Source organism: Mastomys coucha, unplaced genomic scaffold (genome assembly GCF_008632895.1).
Source record: "Mastomys coucha isolate ucsf_1 unplaced genomic scaffold, UCSF_Mcou_1 pScaffold16, whole genome shotgun sequence".
Classification (NCBI taxonomy): domain Eukaryota; kingdom Metazoa; phylum Chordata; class Mammalia; order Rodentia; family Muridae; genus Mastomys; species Mastomys coucha.
Genome location: NW_022196898.1, coordinates 15,547,827 through 15,566,355, shown reverse-complemented (window position 1 = coordinate 15,566,355; position 18,529 = coordinate 15,547,827). Strand labels below are relative to the sequence as shown.

The window sequence follows — 18,529 nt, the reverse complement described above, 5'->3', positions numbered from 1 at the left end:
CACTCTCTGCTCCCGTTCTCACTCTCTGCTCCCATTCTCCTCACTCTCTGCTCCCGTTCTCCTCACTTTCTGCTCCCGTTCTCACTCTCTGCTCCCGTTCTCACTCTCTGCTCCCATTCTCCTCACTCTCTGCTCCCGTTCTCACTCTCTGCTCCCGTTCTCACTCTCTGCTCCCGTTCTCCTCACTCTCTGCTCCTGTTCCCACTAGAGTACGTTGACCCTGCTGACCCTGCTTTCCTCCTTTCTATGGATCCCTTTAGCACCCTCTCCAAACCCATCTCCGTGCCTAAGTGTCAGCTCCCAATACCTAGAAACACATTTTACCCAGAATCCCCAATGACCATCTCTATCAGGATTCCCAGAAGAATTTCCTACCAGGCAACACACAACCACAACACTCTCATAAGAAGCAGAGAGGGCAACAGAAAACAAAGAACAAAACACCCATCCAACAAAGACAAGACCAGTTATCAGGAACTAGAATTACAAACTTCCTACACTCAGGTGCCTAGATGCCAGCATAAAAACACCATCAGTAAACATCTAGAACATTGTGTCTGCACTAGTCGGCATCCTTAACATGGTCTGTCCTGAGCACTGCAACTCAGCTGAAGCTCTAGCCTTTATGAAGATGACAGAGGAACTTAAAAGGGAAGTGAATAAATCCCTCAAAGAAATCTATGAATACATAAATAGTGGGGGGAATAAAACAGTTGAGGACCTGAAGAGAGAAAGAGAGTAGAGAAAACCCAAAGTGAAGGAAATCTGGAAATAAATTTCTTAGGAACTCAAACAGAAAACTCAGGGGCTAGCCTCACCAGCAGAATACAAAAGATGGAAGAGAGAATCTCAGACATTGAAGACATGATTAAGATAAAAAAGATGGATACCTTCTCCCATCAAAGAAAATGTTCATCTAAGAAATTCCTAGCACAAAGCATCCAGGAAATCTGGGACACCATGAAAAGATCAAATCTATGAATAATAAGAATAGAAGAAGAAGGAGAAGAAAGAGGAGGAAGAGGAAGAAACAACCCATCTCAAAGTCAGAGAGAATAGTTTCAATAAAATCAAAGAAGAAAATTTCCATAACCTAAAGAAGGAGATGCCTGTCAAGGTACAAGAGTCATAGGGAACACTAAATAGACTGAACCAGAACAGAAATTCCCTATGATACATAATAAAGCAGGACACATACAGGACAAAGAAAGAATGTTAAAAGCTGTATGGTGGTTCAAATAGGAATGCTCCCAAGACTCATGTGTTTGAATGCTTGCTCCACGGGGAGTGGCACTATTAGGAGGTGTGGCCTGGTTGTAGGAAGTCTGTCATTGTTTGGGCAGGCTTTGCGAGATCTCCTATGTTCAGGCTCTACCCAGTATGGAGCTCAGTCTTATTCTGCTGCCTTCAGATCAAGATGTAGACTCTTAGTTCTGTTTCCAGCACCATGCCTGCCTGCATGCTGCCATGCTTCCCTCCATGACAGTAATGGACTAAATTTCTAAAACAGTAAGTCAGCCTCAATTAGATGTTTGCTTTTATAAGAGTTGCTGTTTGCTTTTATAAGAGTTGCTGTGGTTCTGGTGTCTTTTCTCAGCAATAAAACCCTAACAAAGACAAACTGTAAGGGAGAAAGGCCAACTAACATATAGAGGGAGACATATTAGAATTACACATGACTTCTCAACAGGGACTCAAAAAGCCAAAAGGGTCTGGAAATGAAATTCACAGGTAAATGGAAGGAACTTGAAAAAAATCAGAAAGACAAATATGATGGAAATTTTTTGGTTTTTGTTTTTTGGTCTTTTGTTTGTTTGTTTGTTTGTTTGTTTGTTTTTTCAAGACAGAGTTTCTCTGTGTATCCCTGGCTGTCCTGGAACTCACTCTGTAGACTAGGCAGGGCTTGAACTCAGAAATTCACCTGCCTCTGCCTCCCAAGTGCTGGGATTAAAGGCATGAGCCACCCATGCCTGCCTTGGAAATTTTTATAAAAGAAAATATTTAATTGGTGCTGGCTTATAGTTTGGAGGTTTAGTCCATTATCATCATGGCAAGAAACATGGTAGCATGCAGGCAGGCATGGTGCTGGAAAGGTAGCTAAGAGTTCTACACCTTGATCCAAAGGCAGCAGAGGGTGCATGTGACACACTGGCCAAACTTGAGCTTTTAGACTTCAAAGCCTGCCTCTAATGACACACTTCCTCCAATAAGACCACATCTACTCCAACAAGGCCACATCTCCTAAGAGTGCCACTCCCTATGGCCAAGCATTCATACACATAAATCTATGAGAGCAATTCCTATTTAATCCACCATACTATCTATTCACTTATGTGTGGATAATAGCTGTTAAGTCAATGATAATCAAGCTACCAAGGTAGTTATAGGATAAAGGACTGGAGTGAGGAGAGGCAGGTAGATCTCCTTAGGAAAGAAAAGTAGATTAGTTATAGATGGATAGAGGTTGTGGGTTGTGATAGGAGTATCAGAGAGGAGGAGTAAAGAGGGGGATTAGGAAGGGAGTGTGGGGAGAGACAACCAATGGAAACCTAATACAGTAGAAGCTTCCTAAAATATATACCTATATGAAGATGATCTAATTGAAATCACCAAGTAAGTGACAGAGGCCCAACTGGCCAACCCTGTTACCAAATGAAGTGTCCAGTTCTGGGACTGGGTTACAGATATTTGATTTCTTGGACAAATGAATCCCATGGGAACAACTGAGTCTGTTGCCAAGTCTGTATGTTGCTGTCCACAAACTGATGGCAAGGCCCCATTGCTGAAGACATCAACACAATTCATTGAATATGGAGAACTTGAACTGGTGCCTACATAGGGTAGACAACACTATTCTGCATGCTACTAAGGGAAAAATATAAACATCAAGCCAGCCACAAACTGTTAGATGAACAAATGTTTCCTGCCTGCAAGATATGCTGGTGTAATAGTAGCAAAAAAATGTAAGACTAACCAACTAATACCTATAGGCCACTCTATAGGATGGTACCCATACCTGACACTGCTTAGGTGTCAAAGAACCTGACACTAGATAGTCCAAAGACCTAGAGTAAAGCCAAACACTACCGTTATAAAACTTAAAACAAACAACAAACAACACAGCAAGAAAATGACATCTAATAACATTCTCCTCTACTCACAGATCAGTGCCTTACTCAGCCATTGGAGAAGCTTCTTCCTGCAGCCAATGTGAACATATTTCAGAGACCTACAGACATATACTCATTATGGAGAGAATGAGAGACCTTAGAACACTCAGCCCTGAATGTTCTAAGGGGAAAAATCCCCTCCCCACAGGGCTCAGGGAACCCTGCAGAAGATGAAGAGGGAAGAGTGTAATCCAGATGGGGTGGAGGACACCAAGGAAACCAGGCCCCATAAGTCAACAGGATCTATGCACATGTGAACACAGAGACTGAGGCAGTGTGTATAGGGCCTGCATGGGTTGGAGTCCTATAGTTGAAAGGAAAAGGGGATGCATGCCCCTTATCCCTAACCCAGAAACAATCTCTAACTGATACCACTTGCAAATGAAAACCCAGTTTATCTCCAAGGGATAAAATGCTGAGAAAACAAACTACTCCTGAGGGCAGGCTGCATGCCTAGCAGTAGATGCCAATAGACAGTGAGCTCAGCAGTCTCTGGAGCTTCCTTGTCACATACTGTCTTGTTGGTACTCTTTCCTGTTTTGCTTTGTTTTAAGTTTATCTCATTGTTTTTTTAATTTTTATTTTATTTACATGTATTTTCTTCTCTCTCTTTATCCTACAGGTTCTTTGTATATATATTATGTATGACTTCCAGTTTATGAGGTTCCTGAGTGGGTCTCTGTTTCCTGCACCTTCTCACCATGGGCTCTTTTCCTTTCATTTGTGTGACTAATTTTGATGTGTCCATTTTTGTTTTATCTTATTTTACTATTATTTTCATTTCTAATGAAAGACAGAAAAGGGATGGGCTGGAAGATGGGGAGGAAGTTGGAGGAGTAGAAGGAGAAGAAACTGTGATCAGAACATAACATGTAAGAAAAGATTATTTTCAACAAATGGGGGAAAAAGTCAAAGGTCAGAAATAAAACCATGAAACAGAAGTTTCAACCAACTTGATATAGCTGTTCTGATATCTGAAAAAGTAGATTCCAAACCTCAATGAATAAAAAGAGATAAAGCAGCCAACTACATATTAATAAAGGGAACAATTTGACAGGTATCTAACAATGATCAACACTATGCACCAATGTAGTGGAACCCTGTTTTAAACAAAGAGCAATGAAAGACATAAAGGATGAGGTAGTATGAGAGTTACATACAGCATCCTCACCTTCAGATGGTTCTCCAAACTAAAAATCGACAGAGAAGCTTCAGCGCTAAACCCTAGCGATCCACAGGATATTCCACCTAACAGATAAAGAACACAGATTCTTCTTGGTGGTCTATGGAATATGAAACCCTCTCTAAAACTAATGACTTAGCCAGGCAGTGGTGGTGCACACTTTTAACCCTAGCACTTGGGAAGCAGAAGCAGGTAGACAGATTTCTCTAAGTTCAAGGCCAGCCTGGTCTACAGAGTTAGTTCTAGGACAGCCAGGGCTACACAGAGAAACCCTGTCTCAAAAAAGAAAAAAAAAAAGAAAGAAAAAGAAAAAGAAAAAGAAAGAGAGGAAAAGAAAAAGAAACACACAAAATAAAACAAAAAGAGAGAGATTTAGAGAGTTGACATGATAGGCTATTAAGGAAGCCTTAAGAAATGAAGTGAAATGGCTCCTTGTATTATATCAGATCATGGTAGAATAAAGCTGGAGAACAGCAGCAAGAAGAGTCCACAGAAACTTCAGAGCTAAACCCTAGAGCTCTACAGAATATTCTACCTAAGATTCTTCTCAGTGGTTTGTAGGAAAACAAATAAGCAAAGAGCCAAAGCAAAGGGCCAGCAGCAGAAATATGCAGGCACAGGAAGCAGATGCTGACCCCTGGATTTGGTTCATTGGTTGTCCCCAACTCAATCCCATCCTAGCTGAATTTCCCACTTTACTTGAGATTTAAGGAACACAGTGTTTACACATATTTCTGTGTTTACACATAGATGAGACACACAAACACTAACTATGCTAGGACACAAAAAGGCCACACATTGCATGATTTCTATTTTAAGAAATGTCCAGAATAGTAATTGGAGTGGGGATGAGTATAGGAACACAAAAGGAGTGACTGCTAATGGTCTCAAGGATGTGTGTGTGTGTGTGTGTGTGTGTGTGTGTGTGTGTGTGTGTGTGTGATGGGCAGGTATATGCATGCCACAGCACATGTGTGAAGGTAAGTGAACATTTTGTGGATTTGGTTCACTTCTTCAAGTTTACAGAGTGCCAGGAATCAAACAGCATCATTTAGGCAAGCATTTTTAACCTGCTGAGTCATTTTGATGTCCTTTGAGGCTTCTTTCTGTCTTTTGAAGAGTTTTCTAGATGTATTCACTTCATTATTTTATGAGTATTTTGCCTGAATGTATGTGCACCACATGCATGCCCAGTACCCATGGAGATCAGAAGAAAGCAGCAAATTCCTTGGGACTGGAGTTATGGTGGTTGTGAGCTGCCATGTGGGTTCTTGGAATCAAACTCAGGTCTTCTGCAAGAGCAACCAGTGTTCTTAACCACTGAGTCATCTCTCCCGACTTTCAAAACATTATGAAAAGGACAAAATTGCTCTTAAAGAGAGGTTTTTCAGACTGTGGGGTATGACCCCCTTGGGGTCAAACCACCCTTTCACAGGGATCTCCTAAGATCATTGGAAAATACAGATATTTACATTACAATTCTTAACAGTAGTAAATTACAGTTATGAAGTAGCAACAAAAATTATGTTATGGTTGGGGGCCCACAGCATGAGGAACTATATTAAAGGTAGCAGCATTGGGAAGGTTGAGATCATGGCAATCAATTGTCACATAATACTGTGCTTAGCCTAAAATCAATAAATTGCATACCTAAAAGAGGTGAATCTGAAAATATATAAATTATCCCTCAATAATGCTATTTTTAAAACATTTAATTAGGATGTTCAAGTATTAAAAGGCTGTATCATTTATTAAACCAAACAGCTTACTAAAAGAAAAAAGTTTCAAAGTTTTTTACTTGAGATAAATTTGAAAGTTGGTTAAATAGATTCAAAGAGAAGTAACAATTGCTGAGATAATTTATCTGAACTGTGTCTTCCAGTATTTGTGACTGCTGACAAAGAGCAAAGGACACTTTATTCTACCAGGTAGAAGGAAAATCATTTAAGTGGACTGATTTGTGGGTCACAGTGACCTCTGAGAAGACTGTAATCAATTGAGATAAATTGTGCATTTTTGGAAGTAATATTAGTGTGCACTAAACATAAAATTACAAAACCCATGTAAATAAATCTTCTAAAAGGGAGTTAAGAATTTAGTCCTCAAATTTTTATTTTGCATGTTTATTTTTTCTGGAAAGAACTAAACTTAAGCATAAAGATTAGGCTGCTATTGACAGCCCATTATCAATCTTACAACTATACAGAGCAGAATTAACATATTCATTTAAATATTGAGCATGAGGATTTCAAAAGATAAGCGAAAGAAAATGATGGGAAAACAGTTACAAGTTTTTTTTTTTTTTTTAATGTAGAAAAGTAATTACCGTAGAAACTATATACTTAACCAAAGTTGAAAATGTTCAGTGGCATTTTAAAAGAAAAAAAAAAGTGAACACAAATATAAACATTTATCCTGGGAAACAAAGACATAGTGTCAGAGCCTGAAACTAATCAGATCCTGAAGGGACCCCCACAGTCAGTACCGACAGACAGCACGTCAGAGTCACCTGCCCGGTGTACGGCAGCAGGGTCATCGCCTTACACTTGCCTAGGATGACAGTAATTAATGTCACATTGGTGGGAAACAAGAAACTGCCGCTGAGGTAGAAGATACAACAGAGTGACAGTTACAGTTTAAAATGGACAAAAGTCCACAGTAAAGATGAATTCTGAAAGTAAGAGACATGGGGAAAATGGGGAAATGGGGGTTCTATTCTACCAGGTAGAAGGTAAGATGCAACAGTGCCATCTTTGTCCTGACAAGAGTCAACAACCGACTAACAGATTTACCATCCAACCCACAGGATTCTTGTCTGATACTATGAACCTAGCCACATGTCCCAAGAGAACTCATGTAGTAAAGAACACATAGCCTCAGAGGGCATTTTTCCTGAAGGTGTGAAAATTGCCAGCCAGGAGGCTGCCACAGCGGCACTTCCCGCGGTTACAGATGGCAATGGTAATGAAAACCAAGCCTTAGAGAATGGGCGAGAATGATAAAAAAAAAAACTCACACCCACTGTCCTGAGCCTGCAGTGGGCCAACGCCATGGACCGCACCGAGGCCCTAGATAACTATGAAAACCAGGCCATAGAGAGCAGGTGTGTGCAAGCGAGTGATGAAAGAATGTGTGGAACACCCTAGTTGTAATTGGCTCAATTTAGTATAAAAAGTCCGGTCTGGCACGGCAAAATCGCTCACCTCCCAAGGGCCCAGCAGAGAAATAATCTGCGAGGACCGCTCACGTGAACATCCGCAGCTGCTTAGACAGCAAAGCCTGCAGGCCACAGCTCAGCTCCAGAGGATCCAAGCGAGGGACACCGAGTCGCATTTTTACCTGTGTGCTGCGGGGAGCTAAGGCTATTCTGCCAGACTGGAAAGGTTAGTGAGAGCGTGTGTGAACGAACCGTTTTATCATTCATTTGCTTTTTGCTGTTTATGACTAAATAAAGTACTAGAATCTTTTCCACCGGCTTTTGAGGAATTTCTGCCACGCTTTATGGCCCAAATTGCAACAACTAGACATTGCCATTTTCTAACCAATATAAATTTTAATTGTTTCTAAATACTTATCCTTATGCCTACAGATAAGTGCAGCAGCCCTCATCAAACAAAACAAAACAAAACAAAACAAAAACAAAAACAAAAACCACTTCTCTGCAACAAATAGAGACTGTTACAGAGATCCATAACTGGTCAAAACGCAGAAGAGATACAATAGGGTATGCAAGCCTGGTTGACACAGTCACCCAAGTGTAAGAGTTAATGTAAGTCGGGCTAGCCTCAGATTTTCTATGTAACAGGAAGATCATTCCTGATTCTCCTGCCTGTGCCCCGCAAGTGTGCACTACTGTGCCTGCCTCTCTGTGATCATTCAACACGGTTAGGTTTTTTTTTTTTTTTTTTTTTTTTTTCATTCTGAACTGGTCCCAAAGAAAACATTCTCGAGATTACTTCATCTCATGTAGGTTAAACAAACGTAGTAATAATTTCTATGAACCAATAAAGCTTTACTGCTAAATCTGTGTACTAAGTTAAAAGGTAGAGTTGTGTTTAATTGAAAGTAGTTGACCCTTTGGGTTTATTTATCTACTTCAATGTTCAACCATCTCTTAGCTTAGTTCTCTGCATACTTGAACCTTCATGTGTGATTTTCAATCCTTTGCATGTCATATATGATAATATAAATGCTATTGCCAGCCAGGTTTGGGGAAGGTTTTTTGTTTGTTTTTTTTGTTTTTGTTTTTTATCTCAGAAATGCTCTATTTTTATAGCTGAGCTCTAACTTGCCTTTCGTGATCTTTAAAGTGCTGCTCTGACTACAGCAGATGCACCTCTGTGCTCGGCTTGCCCCACCCCACCGCAGACGCACCTCTGTGCTCTGCTATGTGCAGCTTTCCTGCTTTCATGTGTTCTCTGAACTTGGCTTTCATACATGTCACTGATTTTTCTTTATTATCCTTAAACACAGATGACAGAATTTTGCTCCAACTCCACTTCTGGATTTGCTGATCTGCACACCCTGCAATTCATGGCCATTTACAGCAGCAGGACAGCAGTAGGAAGTAACTACATCTTCAAAGGCTGGGTGGCCAAAAACAGCTGCTCATTTCTAGACTAACTACTTCTGATCTGTTAACAACCAGTTCCAAATGCTGGAAGCATAGAGGATTTCTTGCAGAAGTCCAGGTCCTGCATGACCCGAGGAGATGGCAGGTCAGAGGGCTGCACTGCTCTGGACACAGCAATTATGTGTTCACTCTATCTGTGAACATGTGTACATCTGTGGCATGATTTTGGCTGGGAGCTATCAGATTCCTAGCTACTTTCTAAGCTAGGTTCTTCAACCTTCTCAAAGATTCTGACTACCTAAAATTATTCTTTCAATAACTTCCTTTGTGGCTTGAATTGCACATGGCAACTGAAAAACTTCAAAACTTGAAAACACAAGCTGGTACCACCACTGTAACCCATTGTGTTACGGTGTAGACATCTTTTTCTTGAATTCCTAATTAATTTTTAAGCTAAAATCAAACTGGCCTGGTTATAAGAACCACCTGGAGCACGTAACAAAACCAAAGAGCTTCCCTCATATTAGTGATTGTGACTCAGACATAGGACAGATGTGCAAGATATACTTTTAAAAACAAATCCCTTTTCTTACCCAACCCTCCAGGCCACCACACATACCAGTAATACAGTCCCAGATGTTGTTCTTGTAGGCAGGAAGCTGGACAGCACTGCCTAGGAAAATTCAGGGATCAGCTAGGTCAGTGGCCAATTACTTTGTAAAGGGAAAAAAAACCCTTTTTCCTTTTAATTATGGAAGGGGAGTTGGGTATTTCCAGGTTCCCTTTTGGAATTCAATGTAATGGCTAAGGGGATGCACAGGCTTTGGCTTGATGAAGACCTGGGTTTGGATCTCAGCTGCAGAGCTAGGGACTACTGTCTGTCTAGTAGATGGTAAAAGCATGCAAATGAGTCACAGAATGGCAATGTGAGCACTACAGGAGAGGGTGTGTACTGATGGAGCCTGCATCAGACAAGGAGTCCAGAAAGGACTTCCTTCTCTTCCCTTCATTATATCCACAAGCCCCATGTTCACTAAGACTTCTTTCATTTGGGAAAAGGTTGTTTCTTGACTTTTAACTCACTGGGAACATGAAATACCATGCTTTTGGCAGGTTTAGTATTCTTCTAGAAAACTAAAATATTAAACTAAATTGCTTATTTTATAAGTCAAATTCAAAGAAAAACATTTGAAATATGCTTTGATTCAGGGAAAGAATTTTACTTTGAGAAAGCGGTTTTAAGGATACATACAGTGTGTATTTCAGCAAGTTTGTCCTAACTGTATAAGCTGTAAATTAAACAGCATGGTCTACTATTTTATTTTAAGATTTATTTAATTTTATAAAAACACATTTAATTTGAAGTGTTTTCAAAATACAAATATATATATATACATATATATATATATATAACTTTTTCCACTAGAATGATTCATCTAGCAATAAACTGGAATTCCAATATTATTAAGAACCCACATTGAGCTAAATACAGTTACAGATGGTTACATACAGATATACTTGTGGAGATGTGTGTATACACATTAGCACAGGCATACTTATATCTTTGCTTTGTCACCCAAGAACAGATAAAGCAAATAATATCCCATATTAATAAATACACTGAGTTCCTGATTTGGAATTGCCATCTTGCAATGAAAGGAGTCACGGCTCCTTGGAGAAGTGGCTGAACATTTCCATATTGACAGGAACATGTCAAAGAGACAGAGCAATCAATTGAAAAAAAAGGCAGTCAGCTAAAGCTATGCTGTTTGAGAAAAAAATACTACTGGGTTATAACCTATATATAAATCTCAATGAGTCAATACTCATGTAAATGATAAATTAAGAAATGGGGAGAAGAGGCTAACCTCTCATGCAAGACAATTCTGAATAAGTTTTGCAGATTTCTTCCCTAATGAGGAAGGGAAAGCAGAAGTCTGCACTCCAATCTGAGCTGCATGTAGAAGGCTCCTTTCAAAGAGGATGGCATGGGAAGGAAGATCACCACTTCCCCAGCGGAGCCAGACAAGTAGTGCTGCAGCCAGGTGACCAAGGTCAACTGACATCAGCAATCATAAATCACACTGTGCTGCCAGTGTTTACTTTTGACAAGACGTATGACAACAATACTCTATGCTTCTCCTTTTCCACCCCACATAACTCCAGTGTAACTGTAAGAAAAACATCAGATAATCTAACAGAGAGGCACCTTACAACATACCTAACTAGTAGTCCTTCAAATATCCAAGGAAGTCAAAACCAAAAATGTTTGAGAAATGTGAGAATCAAGGGGAGCCTAAGAAGTCATTATCAGTGTGTATCTTGGAAAGGAGAACAGAAAACTCATAGGTAGAGTCATGGAGACGTGAACTTGTTGAGACTAGCAGTTATAGCAAAGGCTGCAACACTGGCGGAAGTTAAAATAGGGGAAGCTGAAGAAGGATGTTACCCAGAAGTCTACATTCTAGGTTTCTTTTCCTGTAGAGCTCAACTTGCTGTGGAGAAAAACCTAGCTTTAAAGGGCTTCCCTGTTATCTCTCATCTAGGTCCCATCACTCTCAAGCAGGCAAACACTGTTCTTAGTTTCTTGTACACGATAAGACACAAACACACAAACATACACACACACTCATACACACACACACACGTAACGCTGTGTGTACATGTATGTGAAGGCTTTGAAGGCATATTGTTAAATGCACATGTTATATGACCTCATTTCAATATAAACTGCACCACAGTACAAATGTAGACTATACCTCTTGCTCTCCTTGCCTGACAAGACAGTTTGCTCCTCTCTTGCAGCTGCATGGAAACTCCTGTCTGACTGTAGCACAAACTCTCTAACTGGTAACCTAGTGTGACAGTGAGGTGGCTTGCTCTCTGTTGTTACTATGCTTCAAGGAATAACTTTGCACATGTAACTTATTATCTCATTTGCTAAGGAGAATGCTACATGTTAATCCTAGACTAGAACTACAACATCAAAGTAGGGGTACATTTTTAGTTCAGACAGATACAAACTATTTTTGGGAGCTGTATCAATTTACAGTGCCCCTAGCAATATATGAAAATGTTTCACCATGCCAACTGCCTGTTGCACTTTGGGGTGTGTGGATACATGGACAGCTGGTCCACTGACTGCTTTTCTTTTCTCTGATCTTCTTTACAATAGTTAATTTTGATAGTGCCTTATTTTGAGAGAGGAAATGTTGCAACTGAACTGCAAAACATCAGGCCTTCTCAGAGGATCAATTATCCATACAGTAAAGAATCTCACAACAATTTATATTGTCAGCATTACTAGCTCCTAGTGTGACAAGTTCCATAAAATTATTTTTGGGCTACTTATCCTTCTGTGTTTTTAGTGTGTCCTCCTCAGCCAGAATCAGCACCTGGTTCGAGCAGTGTCCAGGAATCTACACCCTGGCCGACATCCATTGCAGCAGTTCAAGGTCAGGGAGATAATCCATTATAAGAGAAAGGAGTTTCATTGTTGGAAGGAATGTCAGAGCAGCTCTTAGGCACAACTTGCCACCATAGGCCTGCTTTTCTGTTTCATAAAAATCAACACAGTACATAAGGCAGTGACAAACTTCAGGCCCCAAAAACTTCATTTGAATACAACTTCGTATGCTCAGTTCAGAAATGACATGTTCATTCTAATAATAAATCACTCGCAAAAACAAAACAAAACAAACAAAAAAAAGCTTAAAATGTTTCCTGACTTCCTCCCAAACCTTTCATAACGTATCTGAAAGTTACATGTCCAGACTCACCTCACTTCTTTTAAGGCAGCCATGTACTGTCAAAAAGCTGTGAAAATGTCATTCTTAAATCTGTTTGCTAAAATCTTAAATGTCTGGTCATAGTTGAGGTAGTTGGAAAGAAACAAGATTTTTCCGTTTTCTGTACGGAAACCTATTAAGAAATGGTGACACCTTTTCTTATGAATGGTTCACATTTCTTGTTCTTCCAAAGTTCTCAAATAAATGATGTTCAGACTTTAAAACAGAAATTTCCACTGGGAAGCGTATTCAGTTCGGTGGAATTTGTTAACAATAACTGTCCATATGGCTGCAGTTACAGCCAGACTATCAAATGATATGCTACATGTAATTCCTTTAATCTGGCCTCTGTCACAGTTAAGACATACCCTATCATTGTTACTTGCTAGCTTTGTAACTTAATACAAATTACTTAACTTGACTAATGCTGAATTTCTTCACCAGTAACAAGAGCATAATGATGATAATTAATCCCTGGGGCTATCTGAGAACGAAATGAAGTAACAGATAATGCTTAGTGCATGATGGGCAAATAGCTGGCGCTCAGAAGATGTCAGGAACTATCAGGATATGTGGCTCCGTGGGTGCAAGCAGCTGGGAGGGACCTGCTAGGGACAAAGCCTGGCTTCCACACCATTTGCTTGGGGAAATCTGAAAAGACTGCATTTTGTATCTCAAAGAAACTTACAAGAATTGATTGTGTGCTCAGCAAAAACCAATGCTGTTTAATTTACTCACATTTTATGAAAATTGTTACATCAGTATTCATAATCTAAAGAAGCTTATTGCATTTCTTTCTTCTAATCCCTTTGTTGGGTTTTGAGAACAGAGTGATTTTAGCCTTGTAGAATGAAGTGAGAAATGCACTTAATTTTTATTTTTTTAAAAATATTATGTAAGAGTTGGAGACTGCTGGGCGGTGGTGGCGCACACCTTTAATCCCAGCATTTGGGAGGCAGAGGCAGGTAGATTTCTGAGTTTGAGGCCAGCCTGGTCTACAGAATGAGTTCCAGGACAGCCAGGGCCACACAGAGAAACCCTGTCTTGAAAAAACAAAAAACAAACAAACAAACAAAAAAGAGTTAGAGACTTAGTACCTACTTTAAGCACAAGGCCCTACATTCAGACCCGAGCATGGGAAAATGTTCTTGTAAAGTTAGAATCTTCAGTTTGAAAGTTTGGTGGAATTTGTTTACAATATCTTTTGGCTTGTCCTGTATGAGAAGATGATGCTTCTCTTTTTAAATTATGATACTTTTAGCTTTTAGTTACAGGATATATTTTTCTCATTTTTTCCTTTTTTAACTTGTATACAGTGTGCAAACAGGTTGCATGTATGTGGGTGTACATGTGTAGGTATGCATGCATGTGTGTGTGCATGTGGATGCCCAAAATTGAAGTTGGGAAGCTGGGGAGAGAGACTTGGACAGGTCTTTGGCCTGTCATGCTACCTGCAAGTCAGGTAGTGAACCCTGGGCTCCAGCTCTGTGAGTCAGAAGCTGCAGCAGTAGGGGCTTTTGCTGGGGCAGCTGCCCTTGGCTTGCCTGTGTTCCTGGAAGTATCCTCTCACCCACACTCCTGTATGTAGGCCCAATAAAGTAACTAGTTTACAAGCTGGATGGTGACTTAGGTCTGCCATCAGAATATTCCCTGTCGAGGGTGAGTAGTATTTATTCATTACTCCCAAGGGACAGTGCCATATGACACATCCACGCTGTACCATTGTAAGTATTTACTGCTCTTAGATCTACAGTAAGGTAAAGAAAAGAAAAAAATGTGTAGCTCGGTGAGAAAGTCAGAGGTGACAAGTTTAGAGCTGGAGACAAGGCAGATGTCATTGTTTAAGAGAAACTCTGTGCTAGAACAGTGGAGCAGTGCATCAACAGAAAAACCCTACCCTCGCTATGATGCAGGGAAATTCATGTGAAAGGAACTGGGACTCTTTCTTCACAACATTGCCTGAGAAACTGTTTTTCCAAGTTCAGCCATCAAGGCAGTTTTAGTTTTGTTTTCTGTGGCTGTGATAAAGTTCCATGACAAGAACAATTTGAAGAAGAAAGGGACTACTCTTTTCACAGTTCCAGGCCCTAGGCCATCTTACAAGGGACTCTGAACTCTGAGTTCAGAGCAATGTTACAACTGCTAAGACCTTGGGACTGTGCAACTGGTAGTATAATCATATTAAGTAGAAAACCCAAGAGTTGTTGATAAAAATGACTAGACTGAGTCATTATGAGAATACTAATTCTCTAAAATGTTATACATATAATACAATTCTAATTAGAATCCCTACTGGGATTATAAAGTAGTGAAAATTGTCCTAAGTGTATGTGGAATAATAACTGTTTATGATATAGAAGATAGTATAAAGTTTGGAGAAAAAAATTTACTAGAGATTTGTCATATGCTTTGGAAATAGCTAATAAAATTATCTTAAAGTTTAAAGAGACAAAGGCTAAAGAGATAGATCACTCAGTAAAGTATGTGCCTTGCAAGCATGAAAGCCCAAGTTCAGATTTCCAGAACTAATATTAAAAGGCTGGACGTGGCAGTGTGGCTCACCTGTATGTAACCCAGTGCTGAAGAGCATTTGCAAGAGGATCCCAGAGGGCTACGGACCAGGCAGTCCAGACAAGTGGTAACCTCCAGGTTTCATGAAAGACCCAGTATCAAAAGGATAAGGGATGGAGACTGAAGGGATGGCTTAGTGGCTAAGAGCATTGGCTATTCTTCCTGATGACTAGAATTTGATGCCCAGAACCTACATGGTGGTTCACAACTATCTGAAATCCCATTTGCAGAGGATCTAATGCCTTCTTCTGATCTTGGAGTGTACCAAGCATACCCTTGGTGCACATACACACACGCAGGCAAAACATTAATATACATAAATTAAATAAGTAACTATAAAAAGAATTAAAAATTAAAAACTAAGATGGTAATCAACTGAGGAATACACTGAATTTTGACCTGTTATCTCTATACATGTGCATATCCCCCACACATAAAAGGAAAAATAACTACATAGAAAACATATTTAAAAGAAAGAATAGTAGAAAAAGAATTACTGATTGTAAGAATAGTTTACTAAGGCATCCTACTAAAATCAGCATTAATGGCATATAAAATGAATTACTACAAGAGAAGACAAAATGCAGAAATAGATACTAATGCACAAGAAATTTAAACATGTTAGGTGGTTAAAAATGTTGATTTAATTACTATATAATACTAATACAGTAGGAAAAGAGTGACATTAGATCATTGAATCTCATATCACATAAAAAAAAGATATTAAATAAATGGATCCCAAGCCAGGCGGTGGTGGCACATGCCTTTAATCCCCACCCAGCACTTGGGAGGCAAAGGCAGGCGGATTTCTGAGTTCGAGGCCATTGTGGTCTATAGAGTAAGTTCCAGGACAGCCGGGGCTACACAGAGAAACCCTGTCTGGAAAACGAAAAAAAATTAAAAAATAAAAAATAAAAAAATAAAAGGACCCCAAAAAAGCTGTGCATGGTATGTGGTTTTAACTAAGACTAATCAGAAAGAATAAAAGACCACTGGTTATACCAAAATACAAATTTCTGATATGATACCATTAAAAAGTCGATAAAGATACTTTAGAAAAACTGAATATATAAAACAATTAACATCTGGACTATACAAATAGCTCTCTAAAATTATTAAAAGAAGGCTGGGGATGGTGGTAGTCATTTTTAATCCCAGCACTTAAAAACAAACAAAATGATTAAGAGAGGCTGGAATGTTCACACACATCTGGAATCCCAGCACTCAGGAGGCTGAAGCAAGAAGGTCATGAGTTCCAGGTCAGCCTCAACTCCAACAAAATAAAATGTTATCAAGAGAACCTTCAGTAAGTCAACTTTAGGTAGGTAACTTAAAGATAAAATAAAAATTATTGATCAGAGTTATATATTACAGTTTTTTGGACTAGCAGGAGGGTATTTACCTGTTATCAAGCCAGATTACTTGAGTTTGAGCCCCAGGACCTACACAGTAGGAGAATAGAACCAACTCCAGTAAGTTGTCCTCTAACCTCCACATATACACTATGGCACACAAGTGATCCCCTGGACAAACATACATATACACACACATACACACATACACACATACACACACACAAAATGCACACATAAAAATTACATTCTTTTATTAAATTTTACATTTTTTCTGACTTCACAGTACTACTAAATATTGAATATATATACAACTCATTTATTTTCTCCCAACACTGTAGATTTCCATGAGTATGCATTCATTCCATCATAACACACTACTTCACAGTTCAATCTTTCTAAAATACTGATGTTATCATTATCTTTTTTTTAAAGATTTACTTATTTATTTAATGTACATGAGTACACTACCGCTCTTATCAGGTGCACCAGAAGACGGCATCTGATCCCCATTACAGATGGTTGGGAGCCACCATGTGGTTGCTGGGAATTGAACTCAGGACCTCTGGAAGAGCGGTCAGTGCTAAGCCATCTCTCCAGTCCCCATATCATTATCTTGATAAAACAATTTTTGATACTTCCAGAAAGAAATATATATTTGTTAGATTTATTCCCAAACTGTCTAAAATTCATGTTTTAAAAGCAAAGGAAGGAAAGAGCTTTAGAATACTGGATCTGGCAATGATTTCTTGATTATGACATAAGCATATAGCCAACAAAAGCAAAACACAGCAGGGAGCCCAACTGAACTAGAAAAAAGTTTGAGTCTCAAAGAAAACAATAAATAGGTTTGTGAAGGCAACTTATGTCATGGAAAAGTCGCATGCATAATAAGCTGTACAATTTATGAGACGCCTCTGTAATTCAACAGTGAAAATATAAGGTAGCTACATATTAAAAATGGGCAAAGGACACAAAAGACAATTCCATATGGAAGATACCAAATGACTACCCAAATCATTACGTGATATTTAAGGTGCAGAGAAGGAACCTGGCACCATTATGGGGGGAATGGCACATGATATGGTTACTAGGGAAACAGTATTGCTCAAATGACCTAGCTGTCCTGCCTTGGCATTTATCAGAGGAACCAGAAGAAGGGCTCAAAGAGACACTTGCATATCACCTTCTCCACAGCCCCATGTGAAGTGGGTAAGAGGTGTAACCCAGACTACCTACAAACACTATGGACCACTGCGTAGTCAGGGAATTCTAACACAACACAGATGACACTAGGCTAAGTAATCCCTCTGACACACAAAAATATAACACCGTATCGCCTCACATTCGTGTACAAGGTTAGAAGAGTCAAACTCACAGAGACAAAGTGGACAGGTGGCTGCAAAGAGCTGCAGAGACTCAGTGGCTATCAATTTTCACTTTTGCAATGTGAAAAAGTACCACACATCTACTACAGAAAATGTAAAGATACTTTTACATTACTGAACTAAATAATTAAAAAATGCTTGAAATGGTACATTTAAGATCATGTGGTTTATCACAAAAAATTATTAAAAAAATATTACAATTAAGCTTTATACTCAACGTGAAATTTTGAAAACCTTAAGACTTTTCTCCATAAATTGTTAAAGTTTTAGAAGTAAAACATGTAAAAATGAAAATAAAATCTGAATTCATCTTACACAACACCAAATGCTGTTTTCCTTTAGTACCTCAAAGCCAACAATCCCCTAACAATAATGAAACAGCAAAGTAAATTTCACTATGTCTTGATGAAATCTTGCCTTGTATTTCAGAGGTGTCTCACATACCAGCTTAGTCCTGCCTCTTTAAATGGCAAGATTGCAAGGGTCAACACAACTTCCCCTTTC

At 39.2% G+C, this 18,529-nt stretch overlaps 1 protein-coding gene across 15 annotated transcripts in view; it reads right to left on the bottom strand.

Annotated features, from left to right (window-relative positions):
- Lekr1 (leucine, glutamate and lysine rich 1) overlaps positions 1-18,529 on the bottom strand; it is a 180,902-nt gene that overhangs the window by 74,915 nt on the left and 87,458 nt on the right. The gene's annotated exons all lie outside the window — the stretch shown is intronic.